Source organism: Ambystoma mexicanum, chromosome 3p (genome assembly GCF_040938575.1).
Source record: "Ambystoma mexicanum isolate Mex_15411 chromosome 3p, UKY_AmexF1_1, whole genome shotgun sequence".
Lineage (NCBI taxonomy): Eukaryota > Metazoa > Chordata > Amphibia > Caudata > Ambystomatidae > Ambystoma > Ambystoma mexicanum.
Window position 1 is genome coordinate 837677763 of NC_090925.1, and position 15102 is coordinate 837692864.

The window sequence follows — 15102 nt, forward strand, 5'->3', positions numbered from 1 at the left end:
TGCGCCAACAGTGGCATAGCATCACCAAAAGACAGGTATAGCCAAGATACAGGTCAGCAGAACTTTCTAATTTTTTTAATCGAATCTGCTTCTCCACGGTTCCAGCACCTTCTAGCGAAGTAGGGTCTCAAACGACTCTGGCTCGACTTTGGAGAGGAGAGGAGAGGATGCAGACTTGGAGGTTAATTAAGAAAAGTGGAAGACCAATATACACACTGCTTCCAATCATCACAAGGGTGCAGGTTTTCAAACTTTGGGTGGCCACACTTTCCCTCTTCAGGCAGGTAAAAGCAAAAACAAATGTATGGTTATATCAATATCCTATTCATTCACATGTTTGTGATTGAGTATTGATACTTAAAGCGGATCCAGCCAGAGCGTCCTGGGGTACAACAGGATTCTGCCTCAGTACACTCAATTAGGTAAAATATGCCACCATTGGGTGGATATAACTTGCGTAAAAAAAATGGTGTCTAATGGGCATGCTACCCTGAGAGACGTTGGGCCTCTCCTGGGGCACATTCAAAAGTGTTAAACTGATAGGGCCATGGTTTAGACCTACATGGGAAGAACATTTTTAAGAGGTACAGTTTAGGATTTTTGACCTCACAGTTTACCTTGCCTATGAATCTTCAAACCTTTAAAATTACCTCATGGACAAAACAAAACACATGGCGTTTCTATTAGTTATCAACAGAGAAATCTGTCAAACGTTGCTTTGCTTGGGTAGGTTGAGCAGAACAGCCTACTGGATTGAAAACCAATTAAAATTAATCAGTAATGTATTGTTACACCAATGGGACTTGTATCACGCACTACTGCAGTCTGCATGGTCTCCAGGGGCACTTGTGGATCTGAAAGAGGGGGTTTGGTTAGTTAAGTGGAAAGATGGGGAAAATGCAAGGTAGCTTTGTTGCAGTGTTGATACATGCAGTTTGGAAATAACTGAGCACTGTGTGCAGTCTGTTTCAAGGTCATTGAGGAATTTGGGCCCAGATGGGAGCATCAAATCATAGTACCCCATACTGGAGCCAGCTACCACACCCAACGGCAGCAAAACAAACAGCTCCCCAATGTGCCCTTAAAGGAGAGAACAGCCAGCCATGGCATCAGGGATTATGGTTACTTAAAACAGAACATGTGTGGCACAGCCACTCAATAAGTATAAAACGTTCTCCCTCTCTGAGGGGGGAGAGAGGGCTACTAGAGGGGCGAGTCTATCAAGTCCTCACCAAGAGGGCAGCAAGACCCAATAAACTACTAGGGATGACATTTGACAAGAGCAGGCCTCAGCACATGCTCAACCTAGTATCGGCAGTCAGCAGAGATCAAAAGGATTTTCCCAAAATATACCCTTATTCAGGGAAGGCAAAAAGCATTAGCACTAGTGATCATGCTTTTTGAAAAAAATGATGCCAACCTATACTTCTCTCCACCTTAGATATTTGAATTTTCATTGCTCCAGGAGGTTGTGGCACTAAGCCCTGCCGACCTGGGTTGGGAGTGAGTACCTTGGGTTATTCTCCCAAACAATTCCTTCTCTCATAGGGCCAGGAGCAAGTGGTGCGTCTAATGGAAGGGGCTAAATGGGGGTGACCAGTGGATCGCATTCATATCACCACCCTTGGAAAATCATCCACTGGCTCACAGAGACAACTAGCCCCACGAGTCATCCTACCAGAAATACGCAAGACAAGGCTGGGGACTCGTCAAAGTACCTGGAAACATAATAAAGAATTTGGCATGTTGTGTTCTTGTGAAAAAGATTAATTCTTGGTACCCCACATGCAGAGACAATGTCTCATCACTGTAAGGGCCCTTCTCATACCGGTCTGGAAAGGATCTGCTCGGGAATTCTGCCAAGGTGTTTTCAGCTGTCAACAGCAAGTTTCTAGCAAAGAGCCAATGTCGGAGCCTGTGAACTTACTTCGAGAGAATCCTACACCTTTTGCCAAACTGTTGGTTGCGATAGTAAATATTGATAGTGTTGTTCATCTGCACATGTATCTCTGTTGCGATTAGGGAAGGCAGAACAGCCATTAGTGCTATGTTCAAGGATCTGAACGCTAGCACGTTGACCTGATAGGTCGTCTTTTTGACTGGCCAATTCTCTTGGTTGCCAGATGTATAGCCAGCCTTAAAACAGTGCATCCATGAAGATCATCTGTTGTGCTTGCAGTCTTTGGAACCCAACTCCCTAGAAGAGTGTGGTCATGGCATCAGCAGGTTACAGCCCCTCAAGCTTCATTGGTTAGGAACCAATTGTCTCCCATTGAACCAATCAGTTGAGTTCACTGATCCTCCCCCTGTTCTTGTAGAAGCTTTTTATAACAGATTTCCCAGGCATGTGCATAAGGGATTTTCTGACCAGGCAAGGCAGAAAGAAACAGGGTGTCACGGTATTGGTTTTATGGCGGTATGATAACCTTCTTGCCAAATGGCGGTATATCATGGTTATCACGGTATAGCAGGTGGAGTTAACTAATCTTAAATATTTTCTTAAAGGTCATAAATTGTCAGCATTTTAAACTTGTCTCTGCACATTTTTAGCTGATCCTCCAAGAATCTAAGGCTGCTGCAGATTTGGGCTTTCATGGCGCTCACTCGTTGATCGCCTTGAATGAAAGAGTGACTAGTGGTAGTGTTAAAATGCACATTTTGAGCAATGAGCTTGCTGCTCAGTCACAGGTCATCGCTTTGAAAATTGGCCTCGACCTACATTATTTAGGAACCACATGGTATGGGCATCATGACCCCTCGCTGCGATCAGTCAAAAACATTTTTGATAACGCTTTATCCCATTAAAAGGGAGAAAAGTCACTCATGTGAGGTCTGAAAGCCCATGTCATTGTTTCTCTTGTCAAAATGTCATAGCCAGCACACACTCACCAAAAGGTTGCATATTGATCAAATCACTATAGCTTGTTTACCATCTGCCTGGTGTATTATAAAGGTCTGATGTTGGAGTCACCACTGACCATGTAATCCTCAGGACAGCTTTCAGTGGGCGCAGTTGATTTCTTTCTTGATTCTTGCAATACATGTTTATTTACCTTCTTAAAGATAGTGGCACAAAAGCTTTTTGAAAATGTCAAAGTTAAAATGCATATCGGCACAAATATGGCCCAGACACCACATCACCACAGCCCAATCATTACCATTTTCCCCAGGTCTAAGCGCATTAGGACCCTTGTCATGTGAGTTGAGATGGAGGAATGCTTTAATGGGTAGTTTCACAAATCAAGGATAGACCTGAGAAATATCTCACCCCCATTGTACATTCAATTTGAAGTATCCAGAGCAATCTGTCATGCCTGCTCGAGTCCAGTGCCATATGCAGAAGGCATGTGAAGGATCAAGCGAAGCAACAACTCTGGTGCCAATGTGTAAATCTACACGGATGACAGTTGGGGGTTGGCAGTTTATGTACTATCACAAAGCACTGATAGGCCCAGTGTTTATACAGTCTACAGAGCTAACGTTTCTTGTGGACATGCATCAGAAGGGCATCCAGTTCATTCCCCCTTTGAATTCTGGGATGTGTAGTTCCCCATTTTTCAAATTGGTGGGAGAACTACAAATTGGCTGATCTTAACCAGACTACTGATCACAGAGAAAGAACGGTCACAGCATCAAAGCTGCATTTACTAATGTAGCCTCACCTTCCCTATGCTCTACCATAGAAGCACCTCAAGACCACCCTTTTCTCTTCTACCTTTCCCCTCTCCTGCCAACACCCCCTCTGCCTTATTGACTGGCTGCCTGGATCCCTTTGAATTCTACAGGCCCACCCACCCTCATCGCACACTTAGAATACAGACCCCTCTCTCCCTGCAACCCCTTGCACTGGCCCTCCCCCTCAGCACTTGCTTAGTCCTAGCAGCTTCTCCCACCCCCTTTCCTCTTGCACTCTTTACCCTGCACTTCCCTTCCCACTCTAACCGGCACACACTATCCCCCCCACCCTCACCAGCACTTCTAGTTGCTGAAATTGCAAGATCCAAATGTCACAAGGCCATTAGGACCATTTTGTCATTTTTCTCCCCTGCCCACCACCCCCCTTTAGTGCCTTGTGGTGCCTCAAAACACCCTTTGTTGTATAGGCGTCTTACAAAAACACAATAACAATAAGTACAAACGTCTCTGGTGCACATTTGTCTGAGTACATTGAAAGTAAGTGGTAAGCAACACAGGTGGACTAAGCCCTCCCCTTATGGCAATCAAAGTGCTTCCTTGCCAAGGTTTGTAGGAACCATGCAAAAGCCCCTCGGAGATACAGGTCCTGTGGTGTTTGCATGCAGCCACCTTTAGGAATATATCCACCATAGAGCTGCTTGAGGTAGATTTACTGCTCAGGATTGGAGCTCCTCTAAAAAGGGACAGGGCCCCCTTCTTGGAGAAGTTGACAAGCCACTGCCAACCTACTAGGGCATGGTGGGGTAGGCTAGAGGATCCTCCACACACTGTCTCCAGCTTCATGTAGAATGTGGCCCAGTAGCCACCCCACCCTCCGATCCAATGGTCAGAGAGGGTACACTTTGTCACAGAACCCCAGTCGTGGGTCATGTTCTGGCGAGACATTCCTGAAATGTGACCTTGAGGACCAACATGCGTGTTGGTATTCTCCTTGCTGGGATCCAAGGAGCCCATGAGGTGTTTTGAACTATGGGATTCAGGGAAGTGATTTGGCACTGGCTTGTTTCCTCAGAGCCAGCGTATTTGGTGGACAGAGGCTCTGTGAGTTTTCAGCTGTGGTTGGCCTTATTCTATAGGCTCCAGATATTCTGTAATGTCCTCTTGACACTCTGCAGTCTATAGAACAGACCTTAATGTTGAGATATCTGGCAAATGAGGAAACTGTAAAGTCCTCTATGGCGTGCATGTCACTGGTGAGGCATTTACAAATGCGAGCCACGAAATCAATCGGTGGAAAGTGTTTTTGGCCAGGCATCTGAGGGGACCCACCAATGAGTGTAAAGCTCCAATCACGAAAGGGATAGATTGTCTTCACCCTTCCACCCGCCTCCCGTCCCTCCCCCCTACCCTGATTGGGTAAAGCTGAGTGTTTTGGTAACACAGAGGGTGTTTGTGTTCACCTGACGCCCACCGCAACATTTAGGCCCCAGGTGCAGAGGAGTGTGGTCCCCTCCCCCCACAAGTCCCACACCGAGTGAGGGATCTCCCTCAAAATTAAGGTAGGAATCACCTGGGGCTTATGAAAACGTCCACCGCTACACAGCAAAGCTCCATACTTTTTGGGGAAGCTTTCCTGATAGCCATGCACTGGATCGATGCACCAAGTGCCTTTCCCGTTGTGAGGCATCCCTGCCTCGCCTGCTGATGGCCGCCATACAAGACATTCCAAGATGGCCGGACGCAACACAAGCACTGGAGCGCTTTGTGCTGTGAATAGAATAGGCATCCGATTGGCCACATACCAAATAACTGGGCCAATAGCATAGCTGGCCCACTCCCAAAGGCCCCATTCCTAAGGCTCCTTGTCTGAGCCTGCCCGAGTGTGCCGGACCACGGAGCAACTCTCCTCGCCACTCCTGCCGTGGTATGCCCCTCCCCCCAGGCACACACACACCCCCTCCCATGCCCCACATTGACGGCAACCATTGGCCAGCACCCCCCCATGCATTGCTGTGCTCACCCTGTCCTTGACAAATTGTTTCTAGCTGTGTTCACCCCACATTACAAAACAAATCTAGTTGTGTTACTACGCATTTACTAAATTGATTCTAGCTGGGTTCACTGCGCATTTACTAAATTGATTTAAGGTTTGTTTACCCCACCCCCATTTACTATATTGTTTCTAGCTGTATTCACTCTGAATGTACTAAATTGATTCTAGCCGAGTTCACCCTGCATTTACTAAATTGATTCTAGCTGTGTTCACCCTGCACTACAAATTGACTAGCTGTGCTCACCCCGCATTACAACATTGATTTTAGCTGTGTTCGCAGATGGAGCCCGATGATTGCCTAGGGAACGTACCCAACCAGGAAGAAGCATCTCACCAGAGAGGGAAGCCGGCTTCTGTTGAACACCCAGTTTTGAGGCTGCAAAATCTCCCTGCTGCGCTTCTCTGCTGGCCGTTTAGGACTCAGCACAAGACTGACCCCGCTGTACTCACTAACCATAACACTGAAGGTAAGCCAGGAGGTACCCCTATGCACTGCCGGCACTCATGTAGTCGATGGAAATGTGGTATTGTTAATGGCGACCCACTGCCTGTGCCATCCCTCCAGCACTTTCCCCACCCCTTTTCACCCCCTTGAAGTCACCTTTGGTCCAAAACCCAGTACAAGCTCAAATCCAGGCTTCCCCCCCTTTGCCAGGCCCTACCCCCGCTCCCCCCCCACCCAAGGACACCCCAGCACCGCGCCTCCCAAGTCACATTCACTCTACAAGTTTACAGCTGCCCAGGAGGCGCGGGACCCTCGCTGCACATCCTGCAAAACACCCCAGTGCCAGCATCACTTCTTACACGCTAATCAACACCGCACCAAATATTCCAAACAGCCCTCACCAGAACTCACAAAAATCCTCCCAAACATCACAAGTGCCCACATGAGACGCATTGAACCAACCACATTGGTTAAATATCCTCCACATTGCCACGCACAAGTCCTCCACTCCAAAATCCAGAGCTGTCACTACTCAACTACCGGTCCAAATAATGAAAGATAGGCTTGGCGCAAGAACCACCAGAGAGATCACCTCCCAGCGCCCACGGCAAGGAAAAATTAGAATCTAAATGAAAGATCACGATCCAGCCACACATCCACAAAATCGCATACACAATATACTAAGGAATGCACAACCAACGACAGGAAACCTGCCAGCTATAACTCCAGGTGCCCTCTACTCCAATCCTCTTAACCCAAACAACAAAGAGGCCGCCAGCTCCAACATCACTGGCACACACCAAGGGTTAACCATCAAAACGCCCAGTCCCAAGAGACCATCCACTCCCAACCAAGAACCTCAACCGTGCCCCACACTAAATGGAGCCCCCATTAAACGCAAGGTCCCTGTTCACACATGCACTGGACATTAATGACCTAATCACAACCCTGAACCTAGACATACAGGCTATTACTGAAACCTGGCTCCACCAGGCTTCTGGGCCCTGCATTGTCCTTAACACTGCCAGAAGGTTTCACCATCCTCAGATGTGACAGAACAGACTCTCGAGGGGTAGGAGTAGCACTCATCCACAAGGACTCCCTCCAGATAAGACTTTGCAGTTCCTTTACAGAAGGCCACTGCAAATGCCTTTCATTTAAACTTGTTACAGCACCCACTGATTCTATTACCATTCACATCCTATATCGCCAGCCAGCCTCCTCTCCCGCATTAGAAGAAAACCTCACCCACACCATATGGAAAAACATCAATCCCACATCTAGAGTGATACTATTAAGAGACCTCAACCTAGGCCTCCATGACCCATCAGACCACCCAGCGACAGGCATTGCCAACACCCTCTCAGATTTAGACTTCAAACACTGTGTCACATCCCCCACACATATCAAAGGTAGAACCCTGGACTGGATATCAGACCTAACAGCCAGATCATCGCCTCCAACAAATCGCTGCCCGTGGTCAGACCATCACGTCCTGGCCTTTACCTTGCCCGGTCTTAAACAAGCTTGACCTACCCCTCTAACACTATCACCCACATGGTCTCAAAGCTCTAAAAAAAATCTCTAATGAAATCTCTCACTCCTCGAGCCCCTGCCTCTGGAAAACAGTCTCAAACGACCCTCAAACCTAGCTGATATCTACACAAGCACTTGAACAAAAGCCATAGACTCAGTAGCCCCACTCCTTGACCAGAAAAACAAAACCCAAAGACCTCTGCAACCCTTGCTTCATCTCTGATCACCAAGAACTTTGTTCCCAGAAAAGACAAGCCAAAGCCATATGGAGAAAAAAACATAACACTGCAAACTGGCCTTCAACAGGATTGCAAAAGAATATACGCAAGCCATCAGTAGCTAAATCATCAAACAACAATACCAGAATAGCCAAAAGCAAACTCAAACTTGCAAGAACTATTTAGGATACTTAGAGAACTTTGGAACCCAGCATCACAGCCCTCATTGATCAATAAAGAAGAAACATGGTGCATCAACATACAGAACTCTAAAGTGTGCCTACTCCAGAAACAAATCAAAGACCAACGAGTCAAGACCAATCTCATCAATGCCCCCAACCACCATCTCTGCGTCACACACTGTACCCTCCTTGCTCTTTAGGGAAGTCACAGAGCTGGAAACAGCGAATATCCTCAAAAACCTAAAACCAACCAAATGCAAAGGAGATATATGCCCAGCAGCAATCGTAAAAGACTGTTCAGCAGCCATATTCCCCTTTACTACAAGATTAATTAATGCCTCCTTCGCCACAAACACTTTTACAACAAAACTCAAAGAATCTTGGGTCCTCCCACTGCTAAAAAATACTTCACTGAACTCCTCATTGCCCAATAACTACTCCCCTATTATCACAGTACCGTTCTTGCTAAAGATCCTAGACCGAGCAGATTACAACCAGATCCAACACTACCTATAATCCAATCACATCTTAGAGATGCAGCAATCAGGGTTTCGTCCATGCCATGGCACAGAGTCCCTACTAGTAGACCTGACGATTCAGATTAACTTTCAGGGATGACGGAAAACTGGCACTCCTCCTCCTACCACTAAACCTATCGGCCTAGTAGACCACAAAACATTATGCCATCACTTCACAGTCGCAGCCAATTTCTTCAAGGAAGCCTCGTTATGGATTGCCTACTTCTTGGAAGGCAGGTCCATGAGAGTCTTCTCAGGTACTCACAGCACCTCACCCATCCCCATCCCGTGTGGTGTCCCGCAATGCTCCTTTGTATCCTCATCCCTCTACAACATAGTCACCAAACCCTTATTTGATCACCTGGATGACCTCAGCATATTTTACACAAAATACGCCGATGATAACCAAATCCCACCCCGTCACCACCCCTAACAGGCTTTTACAACACAGACTCACTTTTGCTCAAAGGTTACTCCACAATACAGTTGTGGATGGCAACTAACTACCTATGCTTAAATGACAAGACAGAGATCCCATTGGTAGGCTCCCCCGTAGTGCTAAAGAAACTCAGCCCGCAATTCACATCCTTCCTGATAGACAGAATACAGATCCCTGTCTCAGATGCAATAAAAACCTTAGGTTTACACCTGATGTCTCCCTATCCCTCAACAAACAAGTCAGGGATATTGCCTCATCAGCAGCTTATACAGCCAAACGTATCAACGCAGCAAGACCATTCCTTACCAAAGAAAGCTGCATGACTATTGCCAGCGCAATTACTGGGGCAAGACTTGAGTACTGTGGGTACTTCCAAAAGGAACCTAAATTACAAATGATTCAGAACAATGCCCCCAGAGCAGCACTAAATATCCCAAAAAAGGACCATATTACAGCCGCAGGAAAAAAGCACCTTAGCTCCATCAGAGAAAGGATTATTTTCAAGGCTCTATCAGCCAGAAATGTCTGAGTAAGACTGCCCCACAATACCTGTCCCAGAAAATCGAAAGAGCTAAATCCAACAGGCCAATAAGATCCATCCATGCCCACAAACTAGCCATCCCCAGAGTCAAAAGAGCCCAAGGGGGGGTGGGAGTGGGGCGGTTGGGGGGGGGGGGGGGGGGGAGGGAGGCTTCACAACCTCACTGGAACTCTTCCAACAGAGCTACGAGCGGAGAACTTGTACTGGGTCTTCCAAAAAACTCGGAAAACCTGGCTCTTTTGCCTAATCTACTTGCTACCGAGACAATGCCGTGCATGCAATCCATGCCTTCTTCGCATTTGTTTGATATACTTACTGCTATGAATCAAGCCTGTGTATAAATGTAACTGAACTGCAACAGCACCCTGGTGCCTCAGGGCTTAGATGCTTTACAGATGAAATAATATGGATTGCTTCATCTAGGTATCCCCAAATCGGAGGGAATTGGTATTGCTACAAAAGAACCCATGGGCTTGCTCAATTAATTCCCCTCCTTTTCTTTAAAGCATCTACAAGAAATTTTTGTCAGATTTTAAACTTTTGCACAGGGTGGATTTAAGAGGATCTCTGGGTTGTCTCTTCCTGGGTCTATGTCGCTTGGCAGTGGAGGTCACCAAATGCCCTCCCAAGCCAGAGTCTACAATACTACTTCCATATCCTTAAAACCACCGAGTGGATGATTGGAGGGGTCACCATAATCCCACAAGAGCACAAACTCTTTGATAATCCCATGAGGCACAAGTGACCTGTCCAGGTCTGCTAAGGCACTTGAAAAGTCTGCAAACCCACCAAACAGCGTATACTGTGGGGAACATTAAAACAGCAATAGACACATCTTAACACTCCCACCACACACGCTAGAGGTACAAAACCACCAACAGCACATAGACTTATTTCATGCAGTTTCATGGCCCCACACACACACACACACACACACACACACACACACACACACGGTTGACCGCTTTAGTCCGGCTGCCTGCATACCATATGACCCCCAGGGAGCTCAAATGATCAGTCTAGGTTGAAAAAAACAGCAGCATACATTTACCCACAGTTCTACCCAGGGCGAGGGGATTTCACACTAAGGCAAGCAGTCCAGTCTGGTTGCGTGAGTTGCAGAAGCATTAGGATGGAGTCTAGTAAAGGCTGGACACTGGAAGGCAAGGTAGAAGGAGTTGACTGGAGAAGATTAGGTGAATGCAGTGTCGCCTGGAGAGTACACAGCTGGCAGAAGGAAAGAGAAGGACTGGCAAAGGAGGGTTTGGGGGTAAGATCAGAGTGAAGAAGTTGGAGACCTCCAGAATACAGACTATGTCCTGGTTGGAAACAAAGAAATGCATGAAACAGACCTTTTCCTGATATACACCCTGCCTCTGCAACAAGTTACCAATGCAGATAAAACTGGTCATCTGCATCCTGCACTTCAGGGAAGACCCAAAGATCAGTCTCTTCAAAGAACATCTCTGCATTATACACTAATACTCCCCTTCCCGGGTGGCCCCTGACCCGCCTGTGCTCTCCCTATGTATCCCAGCTTCTCTGCTGCCTGCAAACAAATTAGTAAACCCATGAGTGAACCTGTATGTACAGCATTAAGATACATCCCGCTAGATTCACAATTATTAAAACCGATATATACATTAAAGGCAAGAAGGTCTTTGTAACACGGTGGAGGAGGTGACAAAAGAGAACAAGGCAGTGGTAGTACCAGAAGGAGTAAAGGTGGTAAACGTTGAGAAAAAGACATCGAGATGGTGGTGGGGGAGTTGGAGGAGAATGTTTGAGTTGAGTAGAGGATGAGTGCAAACAGCACTAGGTGGCTGAATTATTATTATTATTAGGGTATTTATGGCGCGTGGACCTCACTTTGGGAAGCAACAGGGTGCTTTACAATCATAGGGGAAAGTATAAAGTTAGGGAGCATAAAAACAAGGGAGTGGGCATCTAACAGGGCAGAGGGCAATAGTCATCAATGGATCTACAATTAACCAGGGCAGGAAACAGTGGCAATCAGATTGCCCAGTCTCAGGTAAGGTGGGGAGTGGCCGGTGTAAGGGTCTAGGTGTCGGGGTGGAGCCATTCCTTGACCAGGAGGTTCTTGACCTCCTTCCGAAACTGTGGGCAAGTTGTATGTTGATGGGGAAGAGGTTCCAGAAAGTGGTCTTTGGGCTCGAAGGGTGACGAAGGAGGAAGATACTCGTTAAGCCAATGTGTGTATTCTGCTACTAGCACTCTTAGTGGGCTGTGAAGAGGCAGCATTGTTTCAACTAAGCAATCAATCACTTTGTTAGGTTTACAAAGAAATTGCGAAGTGGAAGGCTGATGATTACGGAAAAAGGCTTGGCAGATTTAATAGTTCAAGACTGAAGGGCTGCGAATAAACTTCTGGAGACGGCGATTTCTAACAACGTGGCGTCCTTGCAGTGTGCATCGCAGAATCTAATTTTAAGTTCGAAGGTAATTGGTCACAACGACCAGGAAGGTAAGGGAGGGACATTGTACAACAAAAAGACCCTTGCATCGCCTTTATTTTTCAGAGATCGTGGGCATGAGTTATTCTTCCCACGTAACCTCGATAACTTTGGTAACTCTACCAAGTAACAATGACGGCAAAATAATTGTGTCCAACGCCTCAGGGATTGGAAATACTTATCGATCAAATTTTACGGTTGAGCTTGAAAACATCTATTCTCATCCCCCGCAACTGCCTTGAGGAATTTGGGAGAGAAGAGGTAGGGATAATGCTGGCTTAGGTCGAGATACTGGATGACTATGTTATTAGAACACCCTCTTCAGAATTAAATGATCCCCCTTCTCCGGGACTATGTAGGTCCTCGAGTCCATTGCTTAACAACTTTGTTGGCCCACCCCCTGCCAAACCTAGATCTATTTTGAAACGACTGACAAACTAAGACTTCTTTACCCCTTGTCACATGGCTTTGCAACAAGTTTCTACTGGTTTACCGCAGTTGATTCACTGGGTCCAGCTTTAATTTACATCTTGAACTGGAGTATTTATTAAGACTATACTACGATATCAAAGATGCTGTACAGGAAAACGCCAAGCAGTTGGCTGGACTGGATTCAAATGTAGGGTTCTATTGAATAGATCAGAGTTCGCACTTTGATTCCAGCCCTTCTGCTATGAAGAGTATCTTCGAACAACATTCGCCCTGATTTTGATATCATAATGGAGGCAACCAGAGAAGGTGAAACGGGTTTGCTGGTATTCATACCACTTACCATATCTATGCATCAAAGTGAATTACCAGACACTACAACGGCCTTACTTGACTATCGCTCTTCAGAGGAAGAGCAGCTTCTACTGGTAAATGATCTAGTGAGAGAGGACGATGTAATTGAAGATTTGGCTATTACCAACAACTCTCCACTCGACAACAATAATCTGTTTTACCAAGTGAACTCTAAGAGGCAACGCAAAAGATGACAAGGGCAGGAAAAAATGAAAAGCAACTAATGGCACCAAATCTTAACAAGCAGAGAAATGTTTGCTGAAGTTTATAGGCCCACTATCTGATAATGGAACGGTTAAGGACTTAGCCATGAGCCAATCAGAGTTAGCTACGGACGCAAGCGCAGTCCGTAAGGGTAAGACTTCTCAATGTACGGGATCCAAGAAAACAATTATGAGCAGACAAAGTAAAACTGCTAGGTTCTTGGAAAATCCTGTTGCAACAATACAAATAGAGCCAGTCAGTCGTTTGGAGACGTCAGAGTTGGCTATCACGGATGCTGTGGCCCTGGTAGCCTAGGGATCGCCTGCTCCAGCCCCTAGGATTGTTCAACTCAGATCTTGTTGAACAACATACATTTCAGGGGACGACCATGGGTTGGGAGCTTGTTGTGCAAGAAAATGTTCAATTGTTTATGAATAGAAGTCAGATGATAAAAGGGTTTCAAATCTATCCCAAGGCTACGTGCACTACCCTCAGATGACAAACAACTGGTTGTTTTTTCAAAAACAGGGGCCATGGGATTGGTATGTTATTTCATATCCAATCTAATTGTGCAGATTGTTCGGCAAGAAAGGGAAAACGTCGAGATCCGTGGGCTACGACCCATTTGATTTGCATTCTCCAACAGAAATATCAGACTTCTTGGCACCTAACTTAAAAACTCACAATGCAGTCTCTGTGATCACAACTACGAACGCATTGGAGGGAGCAGAGAAATCATCCCCAGAGGACTGGTCTTCATTGGAGGCGGCAATGGAGAGGTTTGCCTAAGCCAAATCTTCTAAGAAATGCCTTTAATACAGGGTTGCTGAAAGTTGTCTCCTGGAACATTTGTGGCTATTCAAACTTAATTAAGGATGATGGGAGCTGTGTAGGAGATGCAAACGTAGTTAGGAATCAATGTTCATGAATGCTTTTGAGCTAGAGGGTTTTTATACTTATTGTAAAAATGCAACTAGAGGAAGTAGGGGACACTCACAGGGTGGTTTGGCTATTGCAATTTGACCTACTTTAAAGATCAATACAGTTTGCCTGAGGGCGACTAGGATTGTTCAGTCCTCTCCTCGTGCAAGAGTGACTTGGGTATCTGCCCGTGGGAGGATGACAATATTCTTTGGGCCATCGGGCGATCAAAGGCATCCAGAGCTGCGGGCACAGACAGTATTCCTCCGGTGATTGTAAAAAAAAAGATCAGGGGGTCTGGCTCGGTCCCTTGAGCGTTCTGTTTAAACACATCTATCAGACACATAGGTTCCCCCGGACGTGGCAGCAATCAATTGTAATCCTGATTTATAAAAAAGGCAACAATGCAGACCCAAAAATTGTTAGGCTAATCGCTTTGTTGGACGCATCAAGTAAAGTCTTTGTGCCCCTATTAATTAGGGACCTCACTCAACAGATTTTTTTCTCTAAATTTGAGGTGGGGTTCCGAGTGGTGGGCTCTACTTATATGCCATTTGTAGACATGTCGAAAGGTTTTGGCACGGTGAGCAGGAACTTTTGTGGAGGAAACTGGAATCTTCCTCTGCGAACCATACCATTTTTGGCACTGCTGCATGAGGATTCTTTGCTGAGGGTCAGGATGAGCAGAGTGGGGACCTTAACCTGCACTGTGTCCATGTGGTGTCGCAGAGATCAACATGTAATCTGCTTAGAATACCATGCTTTGCATAGGGTGCCATCTAGTTGTAGGTGCAGAGTATTACATGTTTTTTTTAATTCTAAAAAGTGGGCGTCAACAGTGACCTGTACCACTAACACTATCCTACCTTTACAGGTAACCATGTTCCTACGTGTCAACGTCCTCAAACTTGTTTTATTCACCATTTAAATTGGATGCTAAATGAGGTGCATCCATAAACAAGTGTGAAGAAGTTGAAACCGTTTGGCTCTAATCGAGGTCCACTTCACAAGAGATTGGCATTGAGCGTGACAGTGGCAGCTGTGAGGAATCCTGCGGATCTCTCACCAAAACCCTGCCTTAAAGGCTCCTCTCTGATGGCCAGGACACGGCAGACGCGACCTGATCCCAATCCTGGGGATGGTGTATTGCGG

The 15102-nt window shown here is 46.2% G+C and overlaps 1 protein-coding gene across 4 annotated transcripts in view; it reads right to left on the reverse strand.

The window, feature by feature from the left end:
* The window catches only part of SETD1A (SET domain containing 1A, histone lysine methyltransferase), a 1694645-nt gene that overhangs the window by 532633 nt on the left and 1146910 nt on the right, over positions 1-15102 (reverse strand). The window lies entirely within an intron of this gene.